This window comes from Cnephaeus nilssonii, assembly GCF_951640355.1.
Source record: "Cnephaeus nilssonii genome assembly, chromosome: 13".
NCBI lineage: Eukaryota > Metazoa > Chordata > Mammalia > Chiroptera > Vespertilionidae > Cnephaeus > Cnephaeus nilssonii.
The window spans coordinates 77904234-77930644 of record NC_137084.1 but is presented as its reverse complement, the minus strand read 5'-3'; the positions used below and the strand labels follow the sequence as shown (position 1 = coordinate 77930644).

General features: G+C 48.8%; 1 pseudogene across 1 annotated transcript; it reads right to left on the bottom strand.

Annotated features, from left to right (window-relative positions):
- Positions 1-5942: 5942 nt before the first annotated feature.
- LOC307110214 (solute carrier family 45 member 3-like) lies at positions 5943-10550 on the bottom strand (annotated as a pseudogene). Its single transcript has 4 exons — positions 10431-10550; positions 7755-7916; positions 6088-6948; positions 5943-6008 (listed from the first exon to the last, which is right to left on the bottom strand). The product of its transcript is annotated as a solute carrier family 45 member 3-like (transcript).
- Positions 10551-26411: the final 15861 nt, after the last annotated feature.

Below are 26411 nucleotides of genomic sequence, written 5' to 3'. Positions count from 1 at the left end.
ATATTCATGGCCCCCCTAAAGTCACAGGAGCAGCTAGGCCAGAGAGTCGAGGATCAGCAGGGGTGAAGGCTGAGGGGCGAGTGATCACAGATGCTGGGCAGCTCCAAACTGCCTAACATAGGGATCATGGGGCTCCACACCCTTCCCTCCATGCAGCCCTGAGGAGCCTGCAAAACTAGGGGTGGCACAGCTCTATTTCTCTGGTCCAACTCTCTTCCCCAACCCTGAGCCATTCGTGGAATCCTATATAATAAAAGCCTAATATGCTAAGTGTCTGGTCAGCCTTTCAACCAATCAAAGCTAATGATATGCTATGACGTGCACTGACCACCAGTGGGCAGAAGATCAGACCGGTAGGTTAGCTTGCTGCTGTGGCCGACCAATTGGGACTAAGTGAGACAGGCTGGACTGCCCTGGAGCCCTCCCACAATCCCTCCCCAGCTGGCCAACCTCCTGCGTCCTTCCCCGGCCCCAATCATGCACTGGTGAGGTCCCTCTGCCTGGCCTGGACCCTCTCGCAATCTGGGCTGAGGGACCACCCTCCCCCCAAGTGCACGAATTTTATGCACTGGGCCTCTACTATATTATAAGCCCCTCTGTTTGAGGTAAACTTCCCTATTAACCTGACAATCATCTACACTAATAAAAGAGAAAGATGCAAATTGACCTTACCTTTGCGGCGCCCACCAGCCAATCAGGAGTGAGTATGCAAATTAACCCAATAAAGATGGCAGGTTAATTTGCATACACAGGCACTGCCCCAGCCACTCTGGGCCTCTGGGAAGTGTGGGAAGGCAGAAAGGCAGCTCCAGGCCAGAGCGAAGGCAGTGCCAGCAGCCAGGGGAAGGAAGGCCCATTCTTGCACGAATCGTCGTGCATTGGGCCTCTAGTGTATAATAAGATTCTAAAAGCCTTTGCTGGTAAGGGTTCTAAATAAAACCAACTAAATACAGAGGAAATCAAATGAGGCGGCACAATGACAGTGGGAGTCCTGCCCTGGGCCTCCTGCTCCTTCTGAGTCTGCCGTCTCAGTCCCTCCTCTAGGCCTCGAGGGAAAACGTTGGTCCAACCACCTCCCACAGGAAATTTCTCCCCCAGTCAGGGGCAGTGCGGAGACCCCGCTGTCCCCAGCCCTGTAGAAGCTGGCCTCAAAGCCCAGGTGGCCCCTGGGCCCGAGCAGGGTTCTGAGTAGCCCCAGGGCAAGGCAGCAGCCTGGAGGCACAGGGAGGAAGTGAGGCCTCCCGCGGGCCACTCTTTCCAATGTCACACTTGGGCCCCTGCAGACAGCACCCTCACCACGTCTCCTGCTCAGCCCCTTGTCTCTGGAAGAGGGAAGAGCGGCTTGGTCATGCTCGTCATGTGAGATGTGTGCACCACTCATGGCCATTCTGTGCCTTTCACACGGGCTTCCAGAAAGCAGGCCACTGGTTTTATGGATGAAGAAACTGAGTCTCAGAGAGACACACCATGAAGCCAGTTGTTGACAAAGTGAAGCCTAGGACCTGCCTACCCTGTGTTCCAGCCGAAGGCCCCTCCGACAAGGTGCTCCTGGTGTTAGCCCCTCTCTTCCTGCTGGGCCCACACTGAGCACAACCCAGGCAAGTGCAGGAGACAGAGCGAGTCCGCCTGGAATCAGCCCAGCCAGACTACGGAGCAGCTCGGTAGCCTTTGCTGGCACCTCCAGTTTCTCCATTTCCTCTCACCCCCCCACCACATCGCCCCCCAGCCGTTCCACTCCACCTCCTCGCTGCCTCACATTCTCTTCTCACCTATACCTGATCTCAGCCTGTGGGGCTCCTTCTTACTGAGCTATGAGGAAGGACTAGCACTTAAGGCTTCCTTCCTGGCGCCCGGACATCACACAAGGTAAGTAAATTCCGTTCCGCCTGCGGGCAAGAGTAGTCTCAAGTCTATCCCCCACCTGGTGTGATCCCAGAAAGATTCCGCAAGTGTGGAGCCACCTGGAGGTTGTAATTGGAACAACAGGGGCATTAGCCAATCAGAATGGACGCCTGCCATGACCCACCGGTTGGCTGCTGGGCCTGGTTTACATCACGTGGGCTCACACTGAGGCATTCTGGGTAGACTTTTGTGACAGTTTCCTTCCGGCTCCCAGGCTGTCTCTGGCCATCTATTTCTGGTGCCTCTTTTGGTCCTCACAGAGCTCATATCTCACTTTTCCTACTTCTTCTTCTTGAGGCCACACTGACTTTCGTCCTCCTTAGTCTCCATCTGCTTTGCCATTTCCACATGAACCTCACAGCAAATTCTTGATGCAGAGAGGTCAATGAGCTTCTGGAATCCATGGAGATCCAACTCAAACAACACACCCAACCTCCTCCCCCAGCACTGGAGACAGGCTAATATCCTGGGCATGTTCTTAAGCCGTTTCCCAGCTCTGAGCTGTTCTTGTCTGTAGTTGGTGGCAATGATGTCCTCGAAAGATTTGCAGGCCGAGAACCGCTGATAAATGGTGGGCCCGGAGCCAATGCCAATTGGGGCTTTTTCCCCGGCCCCCTGCTTTAGAACAGGGACATTCTAAATCATCAGAACCAAAGCTGGGCTCTGGGTCCCTACTTTCCAAGGCTCTCCTCTCTCCACCCACTTGGAGAGGCGGCAGGGAGCAGACCCCGGGGCATGTCACTCCAGGGTTAGGAAGCTTGCCGGCAGGAGCAGCCGCAGGCACTGCTTTGCACAGTCCCCAGCACTGTGGGCGGGGACGGTTAGCAGGAGAGCCTGTTGGGAGGGTGACATTTAGAGAGCCAGCTTTGTCCTTTCACCGCCAGAGAAGGAAGCTGGCCACATTCTTGCGGACACAGGTTTCCCTATTCCAGTGGTCGGCAAACTGCGGCTCGCGAGCCACATGCGGCTCTTTGGCCCCTTGAGTGTTCTAACGCCACTTCTTCAAAATAGACTCGCCCAGGCCGAAAACTGACTTCTGCGCATGGGCCACGAAGTTTCAATCGCACTATACGTGCGCGCCCGCAGGTGGTATTTTGTGGAAGAGCCACACTCAAGGGGCCAAAGAGCCGCATGTGGCTCGCGAGCCACGGTTTGCCGACCACTGCCTTATTCCAAGCACTTTCCCCTGAAGTGCGCTGTGGCCCACTGAGGCCACCTGTAACGCTCCAAAGATCAATCAGCAAATACCTCTTGAGAAATACTTCAGGGAACTTGCTTGGCAGTGTGGGGCCGCAGTGGAAATGTAGGGCCTGCTCAGTGTGTGTGGTCTCCCCTCCTGTCTTGCCTCCTCTCCAGCCAGGGAGAAACTGGGTTGGCACAAAATACCCGTAGGGTTTGGACCCTGGCAAGGGGCTTCCAAGGTAAACAGCAGGACAGCGAGGGGAGGAAATGGGGGCCCAGGGGTCCTGCCTAGCTGCCGACTCTGCCCGCTCCTCTGGTTCTGGGGTCTGCTGCTACATGGTCCGTGTTTGTTGTGTATCTGTAGGGTCTGCTGGCAGACAAATTGAGGTTGACATGAAGAGTTTAAGAAAATGTGATAGCAGAACATTTTAATGGGACATTCTAGCTATTGGGTTGTATTCTCCTGTGAAAATCATGGAAACATACCCATTATTTGATTTTTACGGTCCAGCCTGCCTAGCACTAGTTTCCCTGGAGGCAAATCTGAGAGCCACCCCACCCGCAGTGAGCCATGGGGATGGGGTGGGGGGGAGGTGTCAGACCAAAGAACAGAGGCCACCCTGACTTTGGACCAAGGCTTCCTACACATCCTGACGCCCTTGCAGCTTCTTTTTCTGGGGACACGGGAGACTGGCCCGCCCTACCTTCAGAGACCACAGCTCTTAACTCTCTGGCAGGAGACAATCTTGACCTCAGGCACTTTGAGGGGGTCCCCCCGTGCACCTGCTATCAGGTGGCTCAACACACTCCCAACGTCCAAAGTGCCTGTCAGTCGTCTGGCCACCCCACCCCCACCCCAGGGTCGAAGGAGACCAGCGTCTGATTTAAGAGTGATGTCGTACTTTGCAGGAATTCATCACCCAAGGGATTCTGGCCCGACTCGAAGTGGCCCAGGTAGGCTGTGGGGCAGAGTCCACCTGACGGAGGGCGGGCCCATGGGTTCCCGAGGAGCCTGGAGAGCAGGAAGCTCTGCCCGAAGGAGCAAGGGGTCTGGCTCCCGGGCCCTTCCCGATGCTCGCAGGCTCAGCCACGCCCCGGCCTCAGACACAGACACTCGGGTGAAGACCAGCCAAGGAAAGCCGCCTCCTGAGCCCGCCTCCCCTCGGCCATTCACCTGGGCCACACCGCCTCCTCCCACCCCCTCCCCAGGTCCTCCCAGCAGCAGTCACCAGCCTCTGCCCCCACCCCCGCCCCGGCTTCTGGGGGAGACGCAGGGGGGCATTGGCTTGTATAGAAGGGTTTCTAGTTTCTTCTGCTCCACTGTACTGCATCCCCCTCTACAGTGGTTTCACAACTATTTAGAAAGCAAGCCTAATTTTTATTTATTTTTAGTTTTAAAAAATATGTAAGAAGCCTTTAATTATACTCTGATTGCTCACATACAGTATAAAATATTTACTCTGCTAAATAAATACGATATGACATTATTGCAAATGGAACTAACCCCCCACCCCCCACCCCCACCAGGGAGATATGCCCCCCTTAGCCTAGGGCTCCTGAGAGTCTGTGCCAGGTCCCCCAGCACAGATACGCCCTGGGGGCTGAGGCAGTCAGAGGTTCCAGGAGCCACACTGGCTGCTTCTAGTCCCGAAATAGCCCCAAAGAGAGGCTGTGAAGCCAGTGGGCAAAGGCGGGGGGTCAGCAGCTCCTTCACCAGCCCAGCCCTAGAGCGAGCAGCGGGGAGGGGGGCAGGAGAGGAGGGGAGCCCGGGGAGGCTGCTGAGACCTGAAGCCCAGCCTCCGCCTTCACCCAGCTTTGGGTAAGAGGAGTTGGGGTGAGCAGAGTTTCTGGGTTAGGCAGTTTGGGGGCCAGACCAATCACCCCAGGAAAGGAGATTCTGGCCACCTCAGGGGACCCAGTCGGTGGGGATGTCACCTCCTAGACATGCTTAAAGGCCCGTGTCCCTGTGATGGAGACACAGGGGCAACAAGCCGTGTCCTGGTAAAACGGGGCTGGGGAATCCGAGGAAAGGCAGTGCTGTGGGCCAGGCAGCGTCCCCTCTCCCCTCAGAAATCTGCCCCCATACTTTCAAATCCTGTGGGGGAGTTTCACACTAGAGCAACACTGGGGGAGCCTACAGGATAGGGGGGCTTGGAGAGGGGAGCCCTGGTGGCTGAATTACCCAGCTCCCCAAGTACCTTCTCTTGGTATGTCTTGATCAGCACACTAGCTCTTACCCCTGAGCCTGGGTGATCCCGCCTGAGCCCTGAATTCCAGTGCTCGGTGCTAGTCAAGTGCCCCGCCCTTCTCTCCCTGTAAGTCCAGACTTGGCCCCCATTTGGACTCAGCCACAGCCCTGAAGACAGGAGAGGTGGGAGGGAAGCCCTCTCTGTGCAGCTATGCACGTTACCGCCATGAGGTGGCAGCAGAGAGCCACACCACTTGGGCAGCAATGGAAACTGGGCAGCCAGCCGCACAGCCCTATGGAGCCTGGAACAGGGGGAGCTGGGACCCCATGAGGCAGGCCCTCCCTCGGTGGGTGGGAAGTACTCTACACTGAGTATCTGGCCAAGCCGCTCTTGTCAAATACTACACGTGTAGCAAAGTAAACGGCGGTCAGACCCAGGCCTGAGGTGACCCCATACAGGCAGTGACGGGCTGGCTGAGCTGGATGATGGAGCCCAGGCCCGGGGCCACCTGGGGCAGCAGGAAGGCACTGTCAGGATGGCGAGGTGCAGAGGGGAGCAGGCCGCTGCCTCCAGCACCCACATGTCCACTGGGAGGAGGAGACCCGGCCTTGGGGCCCAGCGGGAAGCTGGTCGTCGGCTGCCATCACTGGCACCCCCCCCAGCACCTCCTCAGCACGTGGGCAGGAACACCTGCTCCTCCTGGTGGCAGAGGGAGGCTGGCACGTGGGGCAGGATCTGCGGGCAGAGAGGTGAGCTCAGTGATGCCGAGGCGGTCACAAGTCACACTACAGGCACGCGGCGCCAGCCACCGCACCGCCGGGTAGGCTGCCCGGGTGCAGACCTGCTGCCCGGCTGGTCCATGGCCAGCGGGAAGAGCAGGGAGGTGGCCCACGGCACGGGCTGCCACCTGGACTCCTGCATCGCAGTGTCTCCCGGCCTCGGCACCTGGCTCAGCCCTGGGCACGCCCGGTACAGCCCCTCACCCACAAAGTGCGCGTAAAGCAGCATGAAGGTCATGAATGCCACCCAGCTCACAGCTCGGCCACAAAGAGCCGGCGCAGGGCATGCGGCACGTGGCAGCCGAGCTGGTGCAGCTGGGGAAACGGGATGCCAGGTTCCGGAAAGCCAGGCGGGCGCCACACGGGCAGCAGTGAGTGGCCTGGAGGGACCGACAGCCCTTCCGCTGGCGCGGCTGGGCCCAGAGCTGCCTCCTCGGCCACAGACGGCGCAGCTGCCGCGCCAGTGAGGAGATGAGAGTGAGCAGGCCACAGAGACACTCTTCCTGGGGCCGGGGTAGGGGCCAGGGCGCTGGCGGGCAGGAGGGAGCCCAGGCAGCCCCCGAGGCTGGTCATGAAAGCACAGGCGAGAAGGCCTGGTGACAGTGGTCAGGGTCCCGGAAGAGGTCAGAGAGCAGGGCCTCCGGAGGAGGGACGCACACCTGGCCGCAGGCGTCCAGCAGCCCCACGCCCAGGATCAGCAGTGCCAACCCCAGGGGCCGGGTGTCCGGGCACAGCAGCCCCGCCAGCCCGCCGGCCCTCGGGATGAGGAAGAGGCTCAGCTGGACGCCCAGGGACAGGGCCCAGATGAAGGGCCTCCGGAGACCATAGCGCCCACGCAGTGGTCCCGGGCTGAGCCTAGGAGTGGGACCGAGACCAGGCCCAGCCCTGGACCGATCCTGCAAGAAGGGCAAGTAGTGTGAGCCAGAGGCTGGGGCCCTGACGGGGCAGGGGCAGGGGAACCATCCTCCGTGGGAAGGATGGAAATGACCGTGATGCTCTCACAGGGAGGACCGCTCCTGTCCTGGGCCCTGTGCTGAGTACTCAGGGACTCTAATGGACTCCTCACAGCTGGGATCACTAACGCCCCTTTTTCAGACGGGGAAACTGAGGCATGGAGCGACTGATGAGTGACACTCGTGTCCAGGCATAGGGCTAGGAGGGCAGCAGGCAGGTGGTCTGACCCAGAGCCTGTCATCCTGGCAGAGCCCCTCCTCCTGGGAGTCGCCCGAGGCTGCCAGTTGCTCTGTGGCTTTCGCAGAATTCATCTGCAGCCAAGAGCCCGGCCCCGACCCACAGGTAAGCAGGAGCCCTGGCTGGAGAGCCTGACCCTGCCGCCCAGTAGCTAGTGTGCAGCTGCCTAGTTCAGCCGACTCACAGACCTCCGTTATCCCCTCTGTGGAGTAGGGGCCGCCGAGGCTGGCTGCAAGCGTTAGAGGCGATAGACAGACATTAGACAGGGCCAGCCAAAGGGGAAGGGCATTCCTACACTGTCTCCTAGGAGCCATTCGGGATGCAGGGCCAGGGGTATAGTGGGGACCAGAGCATGTCCCTGTACCCTTTTCTTCCTCTTAGGACCCGCTCAGCCCAGGGTCGCCCCTGTCCCCAGCAGACAGCCACCTCTCCCTCCAAGCGGCTCTCTGGGCAGAGGCACTGCTGCCCTATGCCCAGGTGGCATGGATCTGGAACAGGAGGAGGTGGTGACCCACCCAGCACCATGGTCATGACCTTCTCTCCTACCCCCTCTTCCAGCAGCAGGGGTGGCACGTAGGTGATCCTGCGGTCAGACACACCTCCAGGCCAAAGGTCAGCAGGTTGACCAGCAGGAGGCTTTCTGATGCTGCAGAATGTGGCTCCCCCACATTCTCTGGACCGTAGTGGGCCAGGTGGGTAGGACTCCGACCCGGTCACTCACTCCAGAACTGCCTCATCCCAGCCCCACTCCAGACGCCAGGCCTCTCCTGGCTGCCACAGACTGCCGAGGACTCAGCCAGGAGCCCACTCCTGCCAGCCCGCCGTGCAGGCCGGCTTCTCAGCCCAGGCTAAAGGCCTGCCGCCGGGGAGTGCCTGGGTGGGGACATGGCACTCAGATCCTGGCTGCTGCAAGTGGCTGTCACCCGGGCCAACACGGTCGACTTGGCTTCCTCCTGCCCTCGTGCGCGTCAGCCGGCAGATTTTAAATCCCCAGGTTAAAAAAAATTAAATATATGTTTTTATCGCTTTCAAAGAGAGGAAGGGAGAGGGAGAGAGATATAGAAACATCAATGATGAGAGAGAATCATCGATCAGCTGCCTCCCGTATGCCCCCTATTGGGGATTGAGCCCGCAACCTGGGCATGTGCCTGACTGGAATAGAACCACGACCTCCTGGTTCAAAGGTGGACGCTCAACCACTGAGCAACACCGGCCAGGCACTTAGTTGGCTTTTAATCTTCAGTGTTTCTGAACTACACCCTGCCCCCACCCAACACACGATCCTAGAATCTGCCCTAAACAACTGGATGTTGACAATATGTACTAAAGTAGGGAAGACAAGAACGGGTTTCAGTTGTGGGGTGGAGGATGAGAAGATGAGAAACAGGCATTTCATTTTGAGCACGTTGGGAGGGAGGCTGAGAGATCTGCCTCGGACACAAGTCTAGAACTCACAGGAGCTCTGAGCCGGAGCTGCAGGTGCTGTGGGCCGAGTGTGCAGGAAACACTCGTTCTCCAACCGAACTGAATTTCTGCCTTAAGTCCCATTCCAACGGGTGGGGACATCAAATCTCCACCACTTAGTCTTCCTTCACCAGGACGGCGGGCAGAGCAGGCTGGAGGGTGGCCCACTTGGTGCCAGGCAGGGGGGCTGGCATTTGCCCGGCTGCTGGCACCTACTGAGATGACATTGTATAATCTGGTTCATTGTAAAATCACTGCCTAACAAGTGTTGGGACATCCGCTTCACTCAACCTCCGGGCCTGTATCTCTCTCTCAGCCCCTTTTCCACGCTTCACTGGGGAGCAAAGGAACCCCGCTCCCACCGCTCAGGGTGCCCGGGCCGGAGAGCGCTGCGCTGACAGTAGGACAGGCTGCGTCTCACACTCCCTAGCCCGTTCTCAGGGAGCCGCACAGGCTTCTTCTGTTTCATAGCAACCACTGAAGTCATTGGCGGTGCCAATGCCTACTGTATGCAGCAACACCCATACAAGGCTGTCTGCAACCAATCATGCAAGAAGGGATTCCCCACGCAGGCGCCAGAGGAGAAGGAAGAAAAATGAACAGGCTTGTTTCTGGGCTGGAGGAGAGAAATAAAAACAAAACTTAATTCACGAGTGTCCCATGGGTGAGAGGGAAGGAGCAGCAACAATCGTGGAAAACATGAAGCAAATCGCTTTCTCCATTCATTTTCCTCAGTAGGTTAATTTTTTAAAATATTCAAAACATTTATTATGGTTTTATGTTTTGAAAATGTACATTTCTAAGAGCGGGGAGAATGTTAACTACTTCGTGTCGGGCAGACCTTGTTATCCAAAACCCTTGTTATCCAGAACGCCTCCGGCCCACACATTCACGGTGCAGAGCACACCCAAGTATCCACATGCACACACCCACACCCACACCACACACCTACATGCACACACCCACACGCATGCACCACACCCACACACCTACATGCACACACCCACACCCACACCACACACCTACATGCACACACCCACACGCATGCACCACACCCACACACCTACATGCACACACCCACACCCACACCACACACCTACATGCACACACCCACACCCACACCCACACACCTACATGCAACACCCACATGCACACACACACCACACACATGCATGCACACACCCACACACACATCCACGCACACCTACATGCACACACACACATGCACACACACACACCACACACGTACATGCACACACCCATACGCACACATCCACACCCACACACCTACATGCACGCACCCACACGCATGCACCCACACGCATGCACCACACCCACACACCTACATGCACACACACACACATCAACACACCTACATGCACACACACACACTCACACACACCTACATGCACACACCCACACGCACCCACATGCATGCACCCACACACATGCACCACACCCACACACCTACATGCATACACCCACATGCATGCACACACATGCATGCACCCACACCCATACATCTACATGCACACACCCACACGCACCCACACACACTGCCTTGGGGGCCAGGGAAGACTGAAGTTACTGGCCACACGCAGCTGGCCTCTGGGGAACCCGTCCAAATTGCTCCCCTGGAGACACTGGCCCAGTCCCTTCCCTCTAGTCTCCGCCTTTACAGAGACCAAGGACCCTAAAGCATAGACTCACATCTGACTTTTACCAGCAGGAGGCACTGTCTGAGCATGAGGATAAGCAAAGTGGGAGCCGGGGAAGCTAAGAACACCAGACACTTGAAGCTGGAGTTGTCGGTCACAGCAAGGGCGTAGGGGCCTGGCAGCATCCGTGGTAGAAGGGGAGATGGCGCTGCACATGGCTTAGGGTTCCCCATAACAGGTGGTTCAGGAACAGGAAGTGAAGATTTGGGGGGTAAGGAAAGGGCAATAAGAAAAAATATACAGTTAAAATTTTTACTTTTTTTTGCCTCTCTACACGGTGTCACTAAATATCTGTGCACATTGGCATACCTCAGCCAGGGAAGCTCCAGGCCCCAGAAGGCATACTTCCTCAGCTGCGTGCACAGCCCCCACATCGCACTGGTACACTAGCCTCTGCAAACGTTTCCAGTCACACTCTTGGTTTTTAAACTTGAGTCAATATACTAAATCTTGTCCAAAATGTTATGGAAAAAAATACATATATATCTATAATAATAAAAGCGTAATATGCTAACTAGACTGGTCCTTCTGGACAACCTTCCAGACAAAGCCAGGGCTGAGAGGGAAGCCTGGGTCCCCAGTGCCTGCCAGTGGCTGGAGGGAAACCCAGGTCTCAGATGCCAGAGGGAAGCCAGTGCTGGCAGCCAGGGGAAGGAAGGCCAACTCTTGCACAAATTTTGTGCATCGGGCCTCTAGTATATACATGTTTATTCAGGCAGGTTACGGCAGGACACTGGGGGAACGTTCCCCCTCTTTGGGTGGCCCCATATTTGTCCATCTCACATTATTTTTTATGCTCACATCTGCCTAAATAAATAAAAATGGAGAAGGAATAAAAATGTAATTAATAATATAAATTTGGTTAATTTATATATTGAACTCTGTAATCAGAAAACAAAAACCAACCACAGGACATCTGTCATGGAGGAGGCGGAGGGGAGGCGAAGGTGAGCACAGGCTGGCTCTGCCCCCCGGTGCAAGACAGAAGCCCAGCTCAGAGCAAACACTGGGAAGTCCGAAGGCATGACCGCCTTCAGGCGTGGCTGGATCCAGGGGCCCAGATGGTGCCTTGGCTTCACCTCCAGTTCGGCTCCTCTTGGATGTGACTTTACTCCCAGGTGGGCTTCCTCCGGGGAAAGGTGACCGCTAGCAGCCCCGCGTCTCCTTCCTTTCAACACCTGTGGACACGGCCAAAAGTAACGGCTTTTTAAAAGCTATTCATAGGGCCCTAGCTGGTTTGGCCTCAGTTTCAGATGGGGAAACCGAGGCATGGAGCGACTGATGAGTGAGTTTGCCCTCCAAACTCTAACCCCAGACCCCCCCCCCCCCTATGTGTGCATGTAAGTGTGTGGTGTGTGGTGTGGGTGTGGGTTCTGGATAACTAAAGAGTCACGGGTTCAATTCTGGTCAAGGGTATGTACTTGATCCCCGGCCAGCCCCGGGAAGGAGGGAACCAATCGATGTGTCTCTCTCACCTCAACGTTTCTCTCTGTCTCTCCTCCTCCCTTCCACGCTCTCTAAAAATCAAGGAGAAAATATCTTCAGGTGAGGATTAACAAAAAAAGACTAAGAAAAAAAAGCTATTCATGGGATATCAAAAAATTAACTGTATATAAAACCACATAGACATTATAAAACATCCCCAAAGTAAAAATAATATAAAATAGCATACTTTGAACAGAAAGCAATATAATAGATATTAATTACAAAACCAGAAAACAAAAGACTGCTATTCAGAAATTTTAAATTACCTCTTAAACACTTTTGTATCAATGAGGAAAACAAAACAAAATTTAAAAATCTATAGAAAAAAATCCCATAGTTAAGAATCTATAAGGCACAAATAAAGCAGAGAATTCATGATCTTAAGTGCTTATATTAATAAATAGAAAAAATGTATTAAGCATCCAAATCAAGAAGTTAACGAAGAATAACAAACGCATTTAAAGAAAGCATGAGGATGAAATTAGTGAAGCTAGAAGCCACATTAGTGAGTGAGTGAAATAACGCCTACAGAAGCCAGATTGGGTGATGGAGTGAGGTGCAGGTGAGGGGTTGTGAGGGAGTGCAGACAGATGTAGAAACTTCCCAAGGCTCGGCTGTGAAAGGAAAGAAAGACATTGGGCAGCAGCTAAAAGTGGGCAAGCCTTCGATAGAGAGAGAAACACTAACTATTTGTGAGAAGGCTGGGTGCCAGTACACGTCAAATTTATAGGAATGAGTAGGAAGCTGAGAGATCACAGCTGGAAATTGTGTTTTTCCTGAAAATAATGAGTAGGGAGGAAGAGGTATTTGAGATTTGAGGTAAGAACCAACAGCAAATGGAACGCAAAGACTAGGGAAATACAGAATTATTAGGTATTTTCAAAGGCCCAGATAACTTCTCCCTGGAAGTGTGGTTTTCTCCAGCATGTTAAAAGTCTGAGTGCAGGAGAAGTGAAGATAGTGGATTGATGTGATGTTGGGATTTTCCTGAGTGAGTGGAACAGAAGGTAAATGGCCAACAAAGGTATAAGAGACAGTGTCTATTTAATTATTCAAAATGCATTCATTGAGCACCTATTATGTAAGGTAATATGTTAAAGTTTAGGAGCATAGACTCTCCAGCCAAACTGCCTACATTCGAAATATAGCTCCACCACTTATAGATATATCTTTGGAAAAGTTATTTATGTATGGCCTCCATTTATTTTATCTGGGACTCGTGTTGATAATAACCTGGCCTTACAGAGTTATTGAGAGGATTACTTCAAAGAAAGATTTTAGAACAGAAATGTCATTTATGGCCATTGTGGAGTAACAAAGACTGGGATTGCCTTTCACCATAAACAACTGTAAACCTGAACAAAGAGTATGACACAACTGTTTCTGGGTATGGGACCACAGGCAGTGCACTGCAATCTCCGAGAGAAGGAAACACATAAAGCAAGCCCAGCATTCACTTGCTGAAGACAGCTTCCTGATTACAGCATAGGTAGGTGGAGCCCAGGCAGAATCTAGCAATCCCACTGAGCTGAGAAAACAAAGACCAGAGTTTGGAGCTATGAAAGCAAATGGAACTCATGGGGTTGGCTGCAGGGAGGAGGGAGTCATATAGTGGAGACCCCAAAAGCCTATGTGGACATATATTCATTTTCTAGGGCTGCTGTAGCAAACTACCACAAACTGGGTGGCTTAAATAACAGAAGTATATTCTGTCACAGTTCTGGAGGCTGGAAGTCTGAGATCAAGGTATCAGCAGGGTTGGTTTGTTTTGAGAGCTGGGAGGAAGAATTTGTTCCATGCCTCTTCCCTGGCATTTGGTAGTTTGCTGTCAATCTTTGACATTCCTTTGCTTGTAGATGTATCACCTTGATCTCTCCCTTCATCTTCACATGGCTTTCTCTCTGTGTACATGTGTTTGGGTCCAATTTTCCCTTTTTGTAAGGACACAAGTTATACTGGTTTAGGTTAGCTGAATGACCTAATTTTATTATAAAGACCCAATTTCCATATAAAGGTCATATTTTGAAGTATTGGGGATTAAGACTTCAAAATATATTGAAGGGGGGACACAATTTAACCATAACAGAAGTTTCCTATTGGTTTTTGGTCAAGAACTGGATTGTATAGGTACAGTCTCAACCTTGTAAGATATTGGTTGCTAGCAGAATGGAAATACTAGAGGTCGCCCAGTGCCAAGAGTCCCTTCTAGCCAAAGCAGAGAAATCTTATTGGCACAGCACATATTATCTCAGCATTAAGCTGAGAAACCAGAAAAGTTAGGCTTTGGGAAGAAGGATCATGTCCTAGATCAGTGGTCGGCAAACTGCGGCTCACGAGCCACATGGGGCTCGCGAGCCGCGGTTTGCCGCTCTGTTGACTAATGAGTTTGCCGACCACTGCGTAAGGCATTACCCTTACCCAGAAGTTTTGACTTCAGGTTAAAGACATTAGTACATTATTAAAATGTTTTTTAAGTGTTTTTCCCTAAGGCAGTGGTTGGCAAACTCATTAGTCAGCAGAGCGGCAAACTGCAGCTCGCGAGCCCCATGTGGCTCGCGAGCCACAGTTTGCCGACCACTGTCCTAGATAAAGGCTACTTTAGACTCATCCTAAAGAAGCCTAAAACCGAGATTCCAAAATGGCGGTTACACTGTAAGTAGAAGCTACACTGACACGCTCCCAGGACCAAACGGGAAATACAACTAAAATAAAGAAGAACCACTCTGAAAAATCAACTGAAGACTAGCTGGAGAGAACCCTGATAACCAGGGATGCAAAGTGGAGACCACATAGAGACTGGTAGGCAGTGCAGAAGCACGAGAGGGCTGGCTGGGCTCCCATAGTCAGCAGATAAAGTTCTGGATGGATATCTCAGCCATGAGGTCTTCCCATTGAGAACTCTGGGGTCTTACTAAACCCCAATCTGGGTTCCCCAGCCCAGAGCACCAGAACTGAGAAAGGTGCACACATAACATCTGGCTGTGAAAAGCAGCAGGGTTGTTGTCTGCAAGCAAGAGGTGAATGGAAATGCAGGCACCCTGTTAAAAGGCCAATTCACAAAATTTGATGTGCAGCCACTCATCTTGGGGCTCTGGCAGAGGGAGGGCAGAGTGGACTGGAACTGTGTGAGCAGAAGCCATGATTGGGGGGTCTGGGGTTAGAGTTTGGAGGGCAGCCACCCTGGTTTCCTGTGCTGAGCCACTCCTTCATTCTGTGGAGAAAACCTTTCTCTGGTGGCAAAACTTTGCTATCCAGATGGTTTTTGCCTGGGAGGAAGGCAGTTGTCCCACCCTATTGGAAGACCTCTCACCCTACCCTGTGGTCGATAGCCTGAGGCTATTCAATTCTGAGTGTCAATGGGACTACAGCAGAGACAGGTCTCTGGAGGCTTTGAGTTTTTGCCTAATATAATCTTGGGAACAGGGCTAGAAAAAGCAGACCCTGGTACACATCTTGGTCCTTTCCCCAAGCCCCAGCAGAGGGAGCCACAAGCTGTGGATTGCTGATAGCTCCAAACAGGGCACTCAGGCCAGTAGCAAACAGCATCTGACATTGTTCTAAACTAGAGATTGGGAGTCAAAGGATATCTACCTAAAACACAGACACAAACCCAATCAGGCAGCCAAAATTGGGAGACAAAGAAACAAGGCCCAATGGAAAGAACAAGAGAATTATCCAGAAGGAGAGATAAATGAAATGGAAATAAGAAAATTTATCAGACATAGAGTTTAGAATAATGGCAAAGATGCTCAACAGCATGAGAAAAGATATAGTAACTATGAAGAATGACATGGCACTAATAAAGAGCATAGTGGAAGGAATAGACCAAAGATTAGTGGAAGCCAAGGATCGGATCAGTGAATTAGAAGACAGGGTACAAAAAACATCACTCTATCAGAGAACAAAAAGAAACAACAGAAAGACAGCTTAAGGGAGATGTAGGACAACATGAAAGGTAACAATATTCGCATAATTGGTGTGCCAGAAGGGGAATAAAGTGAGCAAGGGATAGAGAATGTGTTTGAAGAAATAGTGGCAAAAAACTTCCCTAACCTGGAAGTAAAAAGTCATACAAATTCAAGAGGCACAGAGAATCCCAAGCAAGAAGAGTCCAAATAGGCCCATGCCCAGACACATCATAATTTAAATGCCAAAAATTAAAGACAAAGAGAGAATCTTAACCTTTTGCACTCGGATGTTGAGTGTGACTCGACACGGTTAGCATCAGTAGCAGTTCGTATGTCGAATTGTATTGAATGCATCAATAATTTGAAATATAAAAAAATCCAAATAAATAAGTTTGTATGAAAAGAAACTCCATTTTTTATTCTACTGCCGCGCTTTGTAAAATCTGGGGTATTTAAAAAAGTAAATCCCGAGTAGAATAAAGGAATCGAGAAAAAAGCAAGCGAGTGCAAAGGGTTAAAGGCAGCTACAGAAAAGCAATTTGTTACATAAAAAGGAGCTCCCATAAGGCTCTCAGCTGATTTCTCATCAGAAACTCTATAGGCCAGAAGGGAATGGCATGAAGTATTCAAGGTAATAAAAAGCAAGGCTCTGAAAACAAGATTACTATATCCATAATTCAAAATAGATGGTGAAATAAAGAGCTTCCCAGACAAAACAGGCTAAAAGAGTTTATCACCACCAAACCAGCACTGCAAGAAAAGCTAAAGGGACTGCTGTAATAAGAAGAATAAATATAGAGAGAGAGAAACCTAGGCATACAGAATTAAAATGGCAATAAATAAGTACTTATCAATAATAACCTTAAATGTAAATGGATTAAATGGTCCAATCAAAAGACAGGGTAGCTAAATGGATAAGAAAACATGACCCAACTATATGTTGTCTATAAGAGACCCACCTCAGAATAAAAGACTCACAGAGGATGAGAGTGAAGAGATGAAAAAAAAATTTGCCATGCAAATGGAAACAAAAATTAGCTGGGATAGCCCTAACCAGTTTGGCTCAGTGGATAGAGCGTCAGCCTGTGGACTGAAAGGTCCCAGGTTTGATTCCGGTCAAGGGCATGTACCTTGGTTGCAGGCACATCCCCAGTGGGAGGTGTGCAGGAGGCAGCTGATCGATGTTTCTCTCTCATCGACGTTTCTAACTCTCTATCCCTCTCCCTTCCTCTCTGTAAAAAATCAATAAAATATATTTTAAAAAAATAAGCTGGGTTAACAATATTCATATCTGACAAAATAGACTTCAAAATGAAGGCCATTACAAAAGACAATAAAGGTCACTACATAATACTAAAGGGATCAATCCAACAAGAGGCAATAACTCTGGTAAACATATATGCACCCAAATGTATAGGAGCATCTACATGTATAAGAAAACTTCTAGAGGACTTTAAGGGAAAAATTGACAGTAATACAGTCATAGTATGGGACTTTAACACCCTGCTGACTTCATTGGATACATCTTCCAGACAAAAAATAACAAGGAAATAGAGACTCTAAACAATACACTAGATCAGATGGATTTAATTGATATTTATAGAACATTTTACCCCAAAGCTGCAGAATATACATTCTTCTCAAGTGCACTTGGGTCATTCTCAAAGATAGACCACATGTTAGGACACAAAACAAGTCTCTACAAATTTAAAAAAATTGAAATCATATCAAGCAATTTCTCAGATCACAATGGAATGAAATTATAAATCAACTGCAGCAATATCACTCAAAAACACTCATAAACATGGAGGCAAAATAGCACATTAATAAACAATGAATGGGTTAGGACAGTGGTCGGCAAACTGCGGCTTGTGAGCCACATGCGGCTCGCGAGCAGCGGTTTGCCGCTCTGTTGACTAATGAGTTTGCCGACCACTGGGTTTGGAGATCAAGAAAGAAATAAAAAATTTTCTAGAAACAAATGAAAATGGACACACCACAACTCAAAATCTCTGGGACACAGCAAAAGCAGTCCTGAGAGGAAAGTTCATAGCACTATAGGCCTACCTCAAAAAACCAAGAAAAATTTATAATAAACTATTTAATCCTACAACTTAAATAGTTAAAAGGATAACAAAAAGAAAAGCCCAGAGTAAATAGAAGGAAGGAAATAATAACGATTAGAAGAGGAATAAATTACAGAGGCTAAAAAAATATATACAAAAAAATCAGTGAAATCAAGAGTTGGTTCTTTGAAAAGATAAACAAAATTGATGAACTACTGGCCAGACTCATCAAGAAACAAAGAGAGAGGACCCAAATAAGTAAAATCAGAAAGAAAAGCAGTTAAGTAACAACTGACACCACAAAAATACAAAGGATTGTAAGAAAATACTATGAACAACTATATGCCAACAAGCTGGACAATGTGGATGAAATGGAAAAATTCCTTTAAAAATACAATCTTTCAAAACGAAATCAGGAAGAATCAGAAAACCCGAATAGGCCAATAACAAATGACAAAATAGAAGTAGTAATAAAAAAAAGTCCTGGCAAACAACGGTCCTGGTCCGGACAACTTCACAGTGCAGTTTTACCAAACCTGGAAACAACAACTAACACCTATCCTCCTCAAATGATTCCAAAAATCCAAGAGGAGGGAACACCTCCAAGCTCTTTTTATGAGGCCAGCATTATCCTAATTCCAAAACCAGATAAGAATACTACAAAGAAAGAGAACTACAGGCCAATATCCCTGATGAACATAGATGCTAAAATCCTCAACAAAATATTAGCAAATCGCATCCAGAAATATATTAAAAAGATCATACACCATGACCAAGTGGGATTTATTCCAGGGATACAAGGCTGGTACAATATTCACAAATCAATAAACATGATACATCACAGAAACAAACTGAAATACGAAAATCACCTGATCATATCAATAGATGCAGAAAAAGCATTTGACAAAATACAATGCCCATTTTTTATTTTTTTAAAAAAACCTCTCAGCAAAGTAGGAAAGAGGGATCATATCTCAACATGATAAAGGCCATACATGACAAAACTACTGTGAACATCATATTTAGTTTCTATGCGCAGAACTAAAAGCATTTCCCCTAAGAAAAGGAACAAGACAGGGATGTCTGCTTTCACCACTCTTATTCAACATAGTACTGGAAGTCCTAGCCATAGTGATCAGACACAAAGAAGAAATAAAAGGCATCCAAATTGGAAATGAGGAAGTAAAACTCTCATTTGCAGATGACATGATATTGTACAAAGAAAACCCTAAACATTCCATCAAAAACTACTAGATTTAATAAAGGAATTCAACAATGTAGCAGGATATAAAACTAATACTCAGAAATCAATGTTCTTTTTATAATCAATAATGAATTCCCAGAAAGAGAAACTAAACAATTCTATATACCACTGCAACAACAAAAATTAAGATACTTAGAAATAAACTTAATCAAGGAGGTAAAAGTCTTATACTCAGAAAACTACAGGGTGTTGAAGAAAGAGATAGAGGAAGATATAAACAAGTGGAAGAATATACCGTGTTCACAGATTGGTAAAATTAACATCATTAAAATGTCCATACTACCCATAGCAATCTACAGGTTCAATGCAATCCCTATTAAAATTCCAACAGCATATTTCACAGAACTAGAAAAGATATGCCAAAAATTTATATGGAACCCAAAAAGACCCTGAATAGCAGCAGCAATGTTGAGAAAAAAGAACAAAGTTGGAGGATTCACAATTTCAAATATCAAGTTATACTCCAAAGCCACTGTAATAAAAAAACCCTGGCACTGGCACAAAAACAGGCACGTAGACCAATGAAACAGAGCAGAGACCCCAGAAATCGACCCAAGCCATTACTCTCAATTAATATTTGACAAAGGAGGCAAGAACATAAAATGGAGGCAAGACAGTCTCTTCAATAAATAGTGTTGGGAAAATTGGAAAGATACATGCAAAAAAATGAAACTAAACTACCAACTTACACCATACACAAGAATAAACTCAAAATGAATAAAAGCCTTAAATGTAAGCTGTGAAACCATAAAAATTCTAGAAGAAACCATAGGCAGCAAAATCTCAGACATTTCTTGTAGCAATATGTTTATGGATACATCTCCTAGGGCAAAGGAAACTAAGGAGAAAATAAATAAACGGGACTACATAAAAATAAAAACTTCTGCACAGCAAAAGAAACCATCAACAAAATGAAAAGTGAGCCCACTGTATTGGAGAACATATTTGACAATGACATATCTGATAAAGGGTTAACATCCAAAATATATAAGGAACTCATACAAGTTAACAAAAGGAAGACAATCCAATTAAAAAATGGGTCACTTCTCCAAAGAATAGACACTTCTCCAAAGCAAACATACAGAAGCCAAGAGGCATATGAAAAAATGTTCAGTCACTGATCATCAGAGGTGCAAATTAAAACAGCAATGAGGTATCATCTCACACCTGTCAGAATGGCTACCATCAACAACTCAACAAATGACAAGTGTTGGTGAAGATGCGGAGAAAAGGGAACCCTAGTGCACTGCTGGTGGGAATGCAGACTGGTGCAGCTATTAAGAAAAACAGTATGGAGTTTCCTCAAAAAATTAAATATGGAACTGCCATTTGACCTAGTGATCCCACTTCTAGGAATATATCCTAAGAAACCCAAAACAACAATCAGAATGTATGCACCCCTATGTTCATAGCAGTACAATTTATAATAGCTAAGATCTGGAAACAGTCCAAGTGCCCATCAGTAGAGGAGTGGATAAAAAAGCTGTGGTACATTTATACCATGGAATACTATGCAGCAGTAAAAAGAAGGAGGGACCTGGATAGTATTATGAAATAAGTGGATAGGTGGGACGACTTCAACCAAGGAACTTGTATGGATATATGCATAACTCATGGACACAGACAATAGGGTGGTAAAGGCCTGGGGTGGGGGACATGGCCGGGCTATGAGGGACCAATGGGAGAAAATAGGGAACATATATAATACTTTCAACAACAAAGATTTAATTAAAAAAGAAGAAGAAGAAGAAGAAGCCTAAAACCAAGCCTTGACAGGGGCAAGGAAACCCTGTGATAGATTAATTGACTGCCAAAACAAAACAAAACAAAACACTCTTTAAAGGAAAGCAACACGATCCAGACTCCTTTTGATACGCCACTCACAATATCTAGCCTACAATAAAAAATTACTGAGCCCTAACCAGTTTGGCTCAGTGGATAGAGTGTTGGCCTTTGGACTGAAGGGTCCCAGGTTTGATTCCGGTCAAGGGCATGTACCTTGGTTGCAGGCACATCCCCAATAGGGGGTGTGCAGGAGGCAGCTGATCGATGTTTCTCATCAATGTTTCTAACTCTCTATCCCTCTCCCTTCGTCTCTGTAAAAAAAAATCAATAAAATATATTCTTAAAAAAATTACTGAATATTCCAAGAAGCAGGAAAATGTTACCCATAAAAAAAAGTTATCAACAGAAACAGACTCTGAGCTCATCTAGATGTTGAAATTAGCAGACTAGGACCTTATTTATTTATTTATTGCCATTTTATTGTTTATATTATCCTATCTAATAAAAGAGTAATATGCAGATTGATCATCACTGCAACACACAATATAGCTGCCCCCATGTGGTCAAAGATCCTGCCCCCATGTGGACACAAGAGGGCCACCACAGATGGCCAGCAGGAGAGGGCAGTTGGGAGGCACCCGGTCTGCAAGGGAGGGCAGTTGAAAAGGACCAGGCTTTCAAGGGAGGGCAGTTGAGAGGGACCAGGCCTGCAAGGGAGGGCAGTTGAGAGGGACCAGGCCTGCAAGGGAGGGCAGTTGGAGGTGATCAACCCTGCAGGAGAGGGCAGTTAGGAGTGACCAGGCCGGCAGAGGAGGGAAGTTGGGGGCAAACAGGCTGGCAGCGGAGTGGTTAGGGGGTGATCAGGCTGTCAGGCAGAAGCGGTTAGGGGCAATTAGGAAGGCAGGCAGGCAAGCAGTTGGGAGCCAGCAGTCCTGGATTGTGAGAGTGATGTCCGACTGCCCGTTTAGGCCCAATCCCACTGGGATCGGGCCTAAACGGGCAGTCGGACATCCCTCGAGGGGTCCCAGATTGGAGAGGGTACAGGCTGGGCTGAGGGACAACCCCCCTCCGTGCACAAATTTCATGCATCGGGCCTCTAGTCTACACTAATAAAAGAGAAACATGCAAATTGACTGTACTTTCGCAACACCCACAAGCCAATCAGGAGTGAGTATGCAAATAAACCAAACAAAGATGGCGGGTAAATTTGCATACACAGGCGCCAAGCAGCTGGGAGCGGGGCGGGACACTTGGGTCATCACCATGGCGACAACACAGACATTCCGCACCACCCCAGCTGCTCCAGGCCTCTGGGCAGCGTGGGAAGGCAGGAAGGCGGGTCCAGGCTGAAGCAAAAAGGCTGCTCCAGCCAGAGCAAAGGCGGTGCTTGGAGCGAGGAGAAGGAAGGCCCATTCTTGCACGAATTTTGTGCACCGGGCCTCTTTTGTGTGTGTGTGTGTGTATACACACACACACACACAAAAGGCCCGATGCACAAAGATTCGTGCACGGGGGGTGGGGTGTCCCTCAGCCCAGCCTGTACCCTCTCCAATCTGGGACACCTGGAGGGATGTCCGACTGCCCGTTTAGGCCCGATCCAGGTAGGATCGGGCCTAAACGGGCAGTTGGACATCCCTCTCACAATCCAGGACTGCTGGCTCCCAACTGCTCGCCTGCCTGCCTTCCTGATTGCCCCTAACCGCTTCTGCCTGCCAGCCTGATCACCCCCTATCCACTCCCCTGCCAGCCTGTTTGCCCCTAACTGCCCTCCCCTGCAGGCCTGGTCACCCCTAACTGCCCTCCCCTGCAAGCCTGGGTCCCCCCCAACTTCCCTTCCCTATAGGCCCGGTCGCCCCCAACTTCCCTCCTCTGCTGGTCTAGTCACCCCTAACTGCCCTCTCCTGCAGGTTTGATTGCCCCCAACTGCCCTCCCCTGCTGGCCTGATTGCCCACAACTGTCCTCCCTTGCAGGCCTAGTCCTTTTCAACTGCCCTCCCCTGCTGGCCATCTTGTGGTGGCCATCTTGTGTCCACATGGGGGCAGCCATCTTTGACCACATGGGGGCAGCCATATTGGAGTGATGGTCAATTTGCATATTACTCTTTTATTAGATAGGATAGAGGCCTGGTGCACAGGTGGGGGCCAGCTGGTTTGCCCTGAAGGGTGTCCCGGATCAGGGGGGGTTCCCTTGGGGTGTGGGGCTGCCTGGGTGAGGGGCCTGTGTTGGTTTGCAGGCCGGCTCCACCCCCCAGTGACCCAAGTGGAGGCCCTGGGATCTGAGATTTATTTATCTTCTATAATTGAAACTGTAGCCTTGAGCAGAGCCAAGCCTCCTGCTTGCTCCATGGCCCCAGCTTTTTCTTTTGGGATTTATTTATCTTCTATAATTGAAACTTTGTAGCCTTGAGCGGAGGCCAAGGCAGGCAAGGGCTGTGGAAGCTTGGCTTCCTCCATTGCTGGGGGCAACTCAAGCCTCCTGCTCTCTCCAGCTCTGTGGCTGCTGCCATTTTTGTTGGGATTTATTTATCTTCTATAATTGAAACTTTGTAGCCTTGAGTGGAGGTGGGCCCGGTCATGGTGTGTGGAAAGCTTGGCTTCCTCCTGCTCACTCCGTGGCTGCAGCCATCTTGGTAGGGTTAGTTTGCATACTCACTCCTGATTGGCTGGTGTGGTGGCTTGTGGGTGTAGTGGAGTGATGGTTAATTTGCATATTACTCTTTTATTAGATAGGATATATATATATATATATATATATGTTAGTCCTCACCTAAGAATATTTTTCCCATTAGTTTTTAGAGAGTGGAAGGTATGGGGAGAGACACACACAGAGAGAAACATTGATGTGAGAGAGACACATCATTTAATTGCCTCCTTCACACACACCATTAATATTTTTGAATAGAGCTTATTGTTCATAATTTTGATCTTTGTTTTTCTCCTTCTCCTTCTTCTTCTTTTTCTTCTTCTCCTTCTTCTTCTTGTTCTTCTTCTTCAAGAAGACCCTTCAACATTTCATGTAATACTTGTTTGGTGGTAATGAATTCCTTTAGCTTTTTCTTATCTGTGAAGCTCTTTATCTGACCTTCAATTCTAAATTATAGCTTTGCTGGGTAAAGTAATCTTGGTTGTAGATCCTTGCTTTTCATCACTGAATATTTATCTGGCCTGCAAAGTTTCTGTTGCATGGGCACTCCCTTGTAGGTAACTACCTGCTTTTCTCTTTCTGCTTTTAATGTTCTGTCTTTGACTTTATCCCTTGGCATTTTAATCATGACGGGTCTTGGTGTGGGCCTCTTTGAGTTTCAACTGTTTGGGATTCTCTGCACTTCCTGGACTTGTATGTCTATTTCTTTCACCAGGTAGGGAATAGGTTTTCAAGTTCATGCTCCCTCTCTTCTCCTTCTGGCACACTTGAAGTTGTCCAGAGGTTCCTTATACTATCTTCATAGTTCTGGATTATTTTGTCTTTTTGCTCTTCTGGTTGGATGTTTTTTGCTTCCTCATATTCCAAATCACTGATTTGATTCTCAGCATCCTCTACTCTACTATTAATTATCTGCAAATTATTCTTCATTTCAGTTAGTATATCCTGCATTTCTGACTGGTCCTTTTGCATGTCTTTGATGGTCTTCCTGGTACTAAGTTCATTGAAATTCTCACTAAGTTCTTTGAAGTTCTCATTAAGTTCCTTGAGCAAACATATAACCATTGTTTTCAACTCTGTATCTAATAGTTTGCTTGATTTCATTTAATTTAGTTCTTTTTCTGGAGATTTCTTCTGTTCATTCATTTGTGACATGTGTCTTTGTCTCTGCATTTTGGCTGTTTCCCTATTTGTTTCTATGTATTAGGTAGAGCTGCTATATCTTGGAATGGTAGAGTGGCCTTGTGTAGTAGGTGTCCTGTAGGGCCCAGTGGATTGGCCTCTCTAGTCACCTGAGCTGGGCACCCCTGTGTGGGCTGTGTGCACTGCCTTGTAGTTGAGCCTTGATTGTTGTTGGCCTCACTGGGAGGAAATGACCTCCAGGCCAGTTGGCTGTGAGGACCAGCTCTGACTACAGTGGAAGAGTTGCTGTGCAGGAGCTGAACCAATGGAGCAGAATTTGTTTCAGTGCGGCATTGGTGCTCACTGAGTCTGCCCCTTGAGTGTGTCGCTCATGGATGCGTAGAATTGTAATCTGGCATGGTGTGAAACTGTCTTCCAGGTGCACTGGCTCTGGGGCCTTGGGAATATGCAAAGCCAGCCACTGCCTGTGCCCTGCCTGGGGCCACCCAGTACCAGCTACAGAGATATCTGCAGATGGCTGCTACTTGTTTTGGACTTGGAGATGCCCAGGAGAGGCCAAGCTGTGAACCTTGGCAAACTGCTGCTAGTACTGGGCCTAGGGCCACCTATTGAGAGGTATGGGGGATGCTGACGCCAGCTGCTGCTTGTTTGAGAGATTTTAGAAAAGTCTGAAGCCTGAGCCAGGATAGGTCATTCATATGGAAAAGCCATGACAAACAGCTTGGGTGGGGCTGAAAATTGGGTGGAGCAGGTCTCAGAGAATCACCAGAGTGGGGTGAACAGTGTAGACCTGGTTGATAGAGACTCAGATATGGCTGCCAGTCAGTTCTGATGGGAGGTCCCAGCACTTTTATCTGGGAGAAAGCTGCCCCTGAATTCTTGCCCTGAAGACAGACAACTTAGTTCTTCCTTGTATGTCCCTGGATCCTTTCAAACTGCTGCCTCAGTGGTGGAGCTCAGAGGGAATGAGTTCAATTAAGTCTGTGTGCAGGTCCTTTAAGGGGAATTTCCTGGGACTCCAGCAGCCTCTGTGTCACTCAGCCACAATCCCCACTGGTTTTTATAGCCCAGAGTTATGGAGACTTCTCTCTCTGGCACTGGAACCCTGGGCTGACAGTTCTGGAGTGGGGCTGGGACCCCTTGTTTTTCACAGGAGGCCTCCTCAGCAGACTAGGAGATATCTCTCCAGATTAAAAACACGACACACGTGGTGTCAGACCAGCCTAGTCCAAACCCCTGCCCCTCCTACTAGTCTCAATTTTGCTTTCTTCTTTACTTCTTTAGTTGTAGGACTTCCATTCAGCCAGATGTCAGGTGGTTCTGAATGATAGTCGTTCTGTATTTTAGTTGTAATTTTGATGTGGTTGAGGGAGGATGTGAGTACCAGCATTTACTTATGCTGCCTCAGCAGACTAGGACTTTAAAGCAGTTACAATAAGTATGCGCGAGTTCAAGAAAAATATATTAACAAAATTTTTAATTGATTTTAGAGAGAGAAAAAGAGGGAGAGAGAGAGAGAGAGAGAGAGAGAGAGAGAGAGAGAGAGAGAGAGAAGTTTGTTGTTCCACTTATTTATGCATTCATTGTTTGATTTTTCTATGTGCCCTGACCAGGTATTAAACCCACAACCTGGGCTACCTGGCCTGGGCCAATAAATATATATTTTTTAATGAGCAGCAAACAGAAAATTT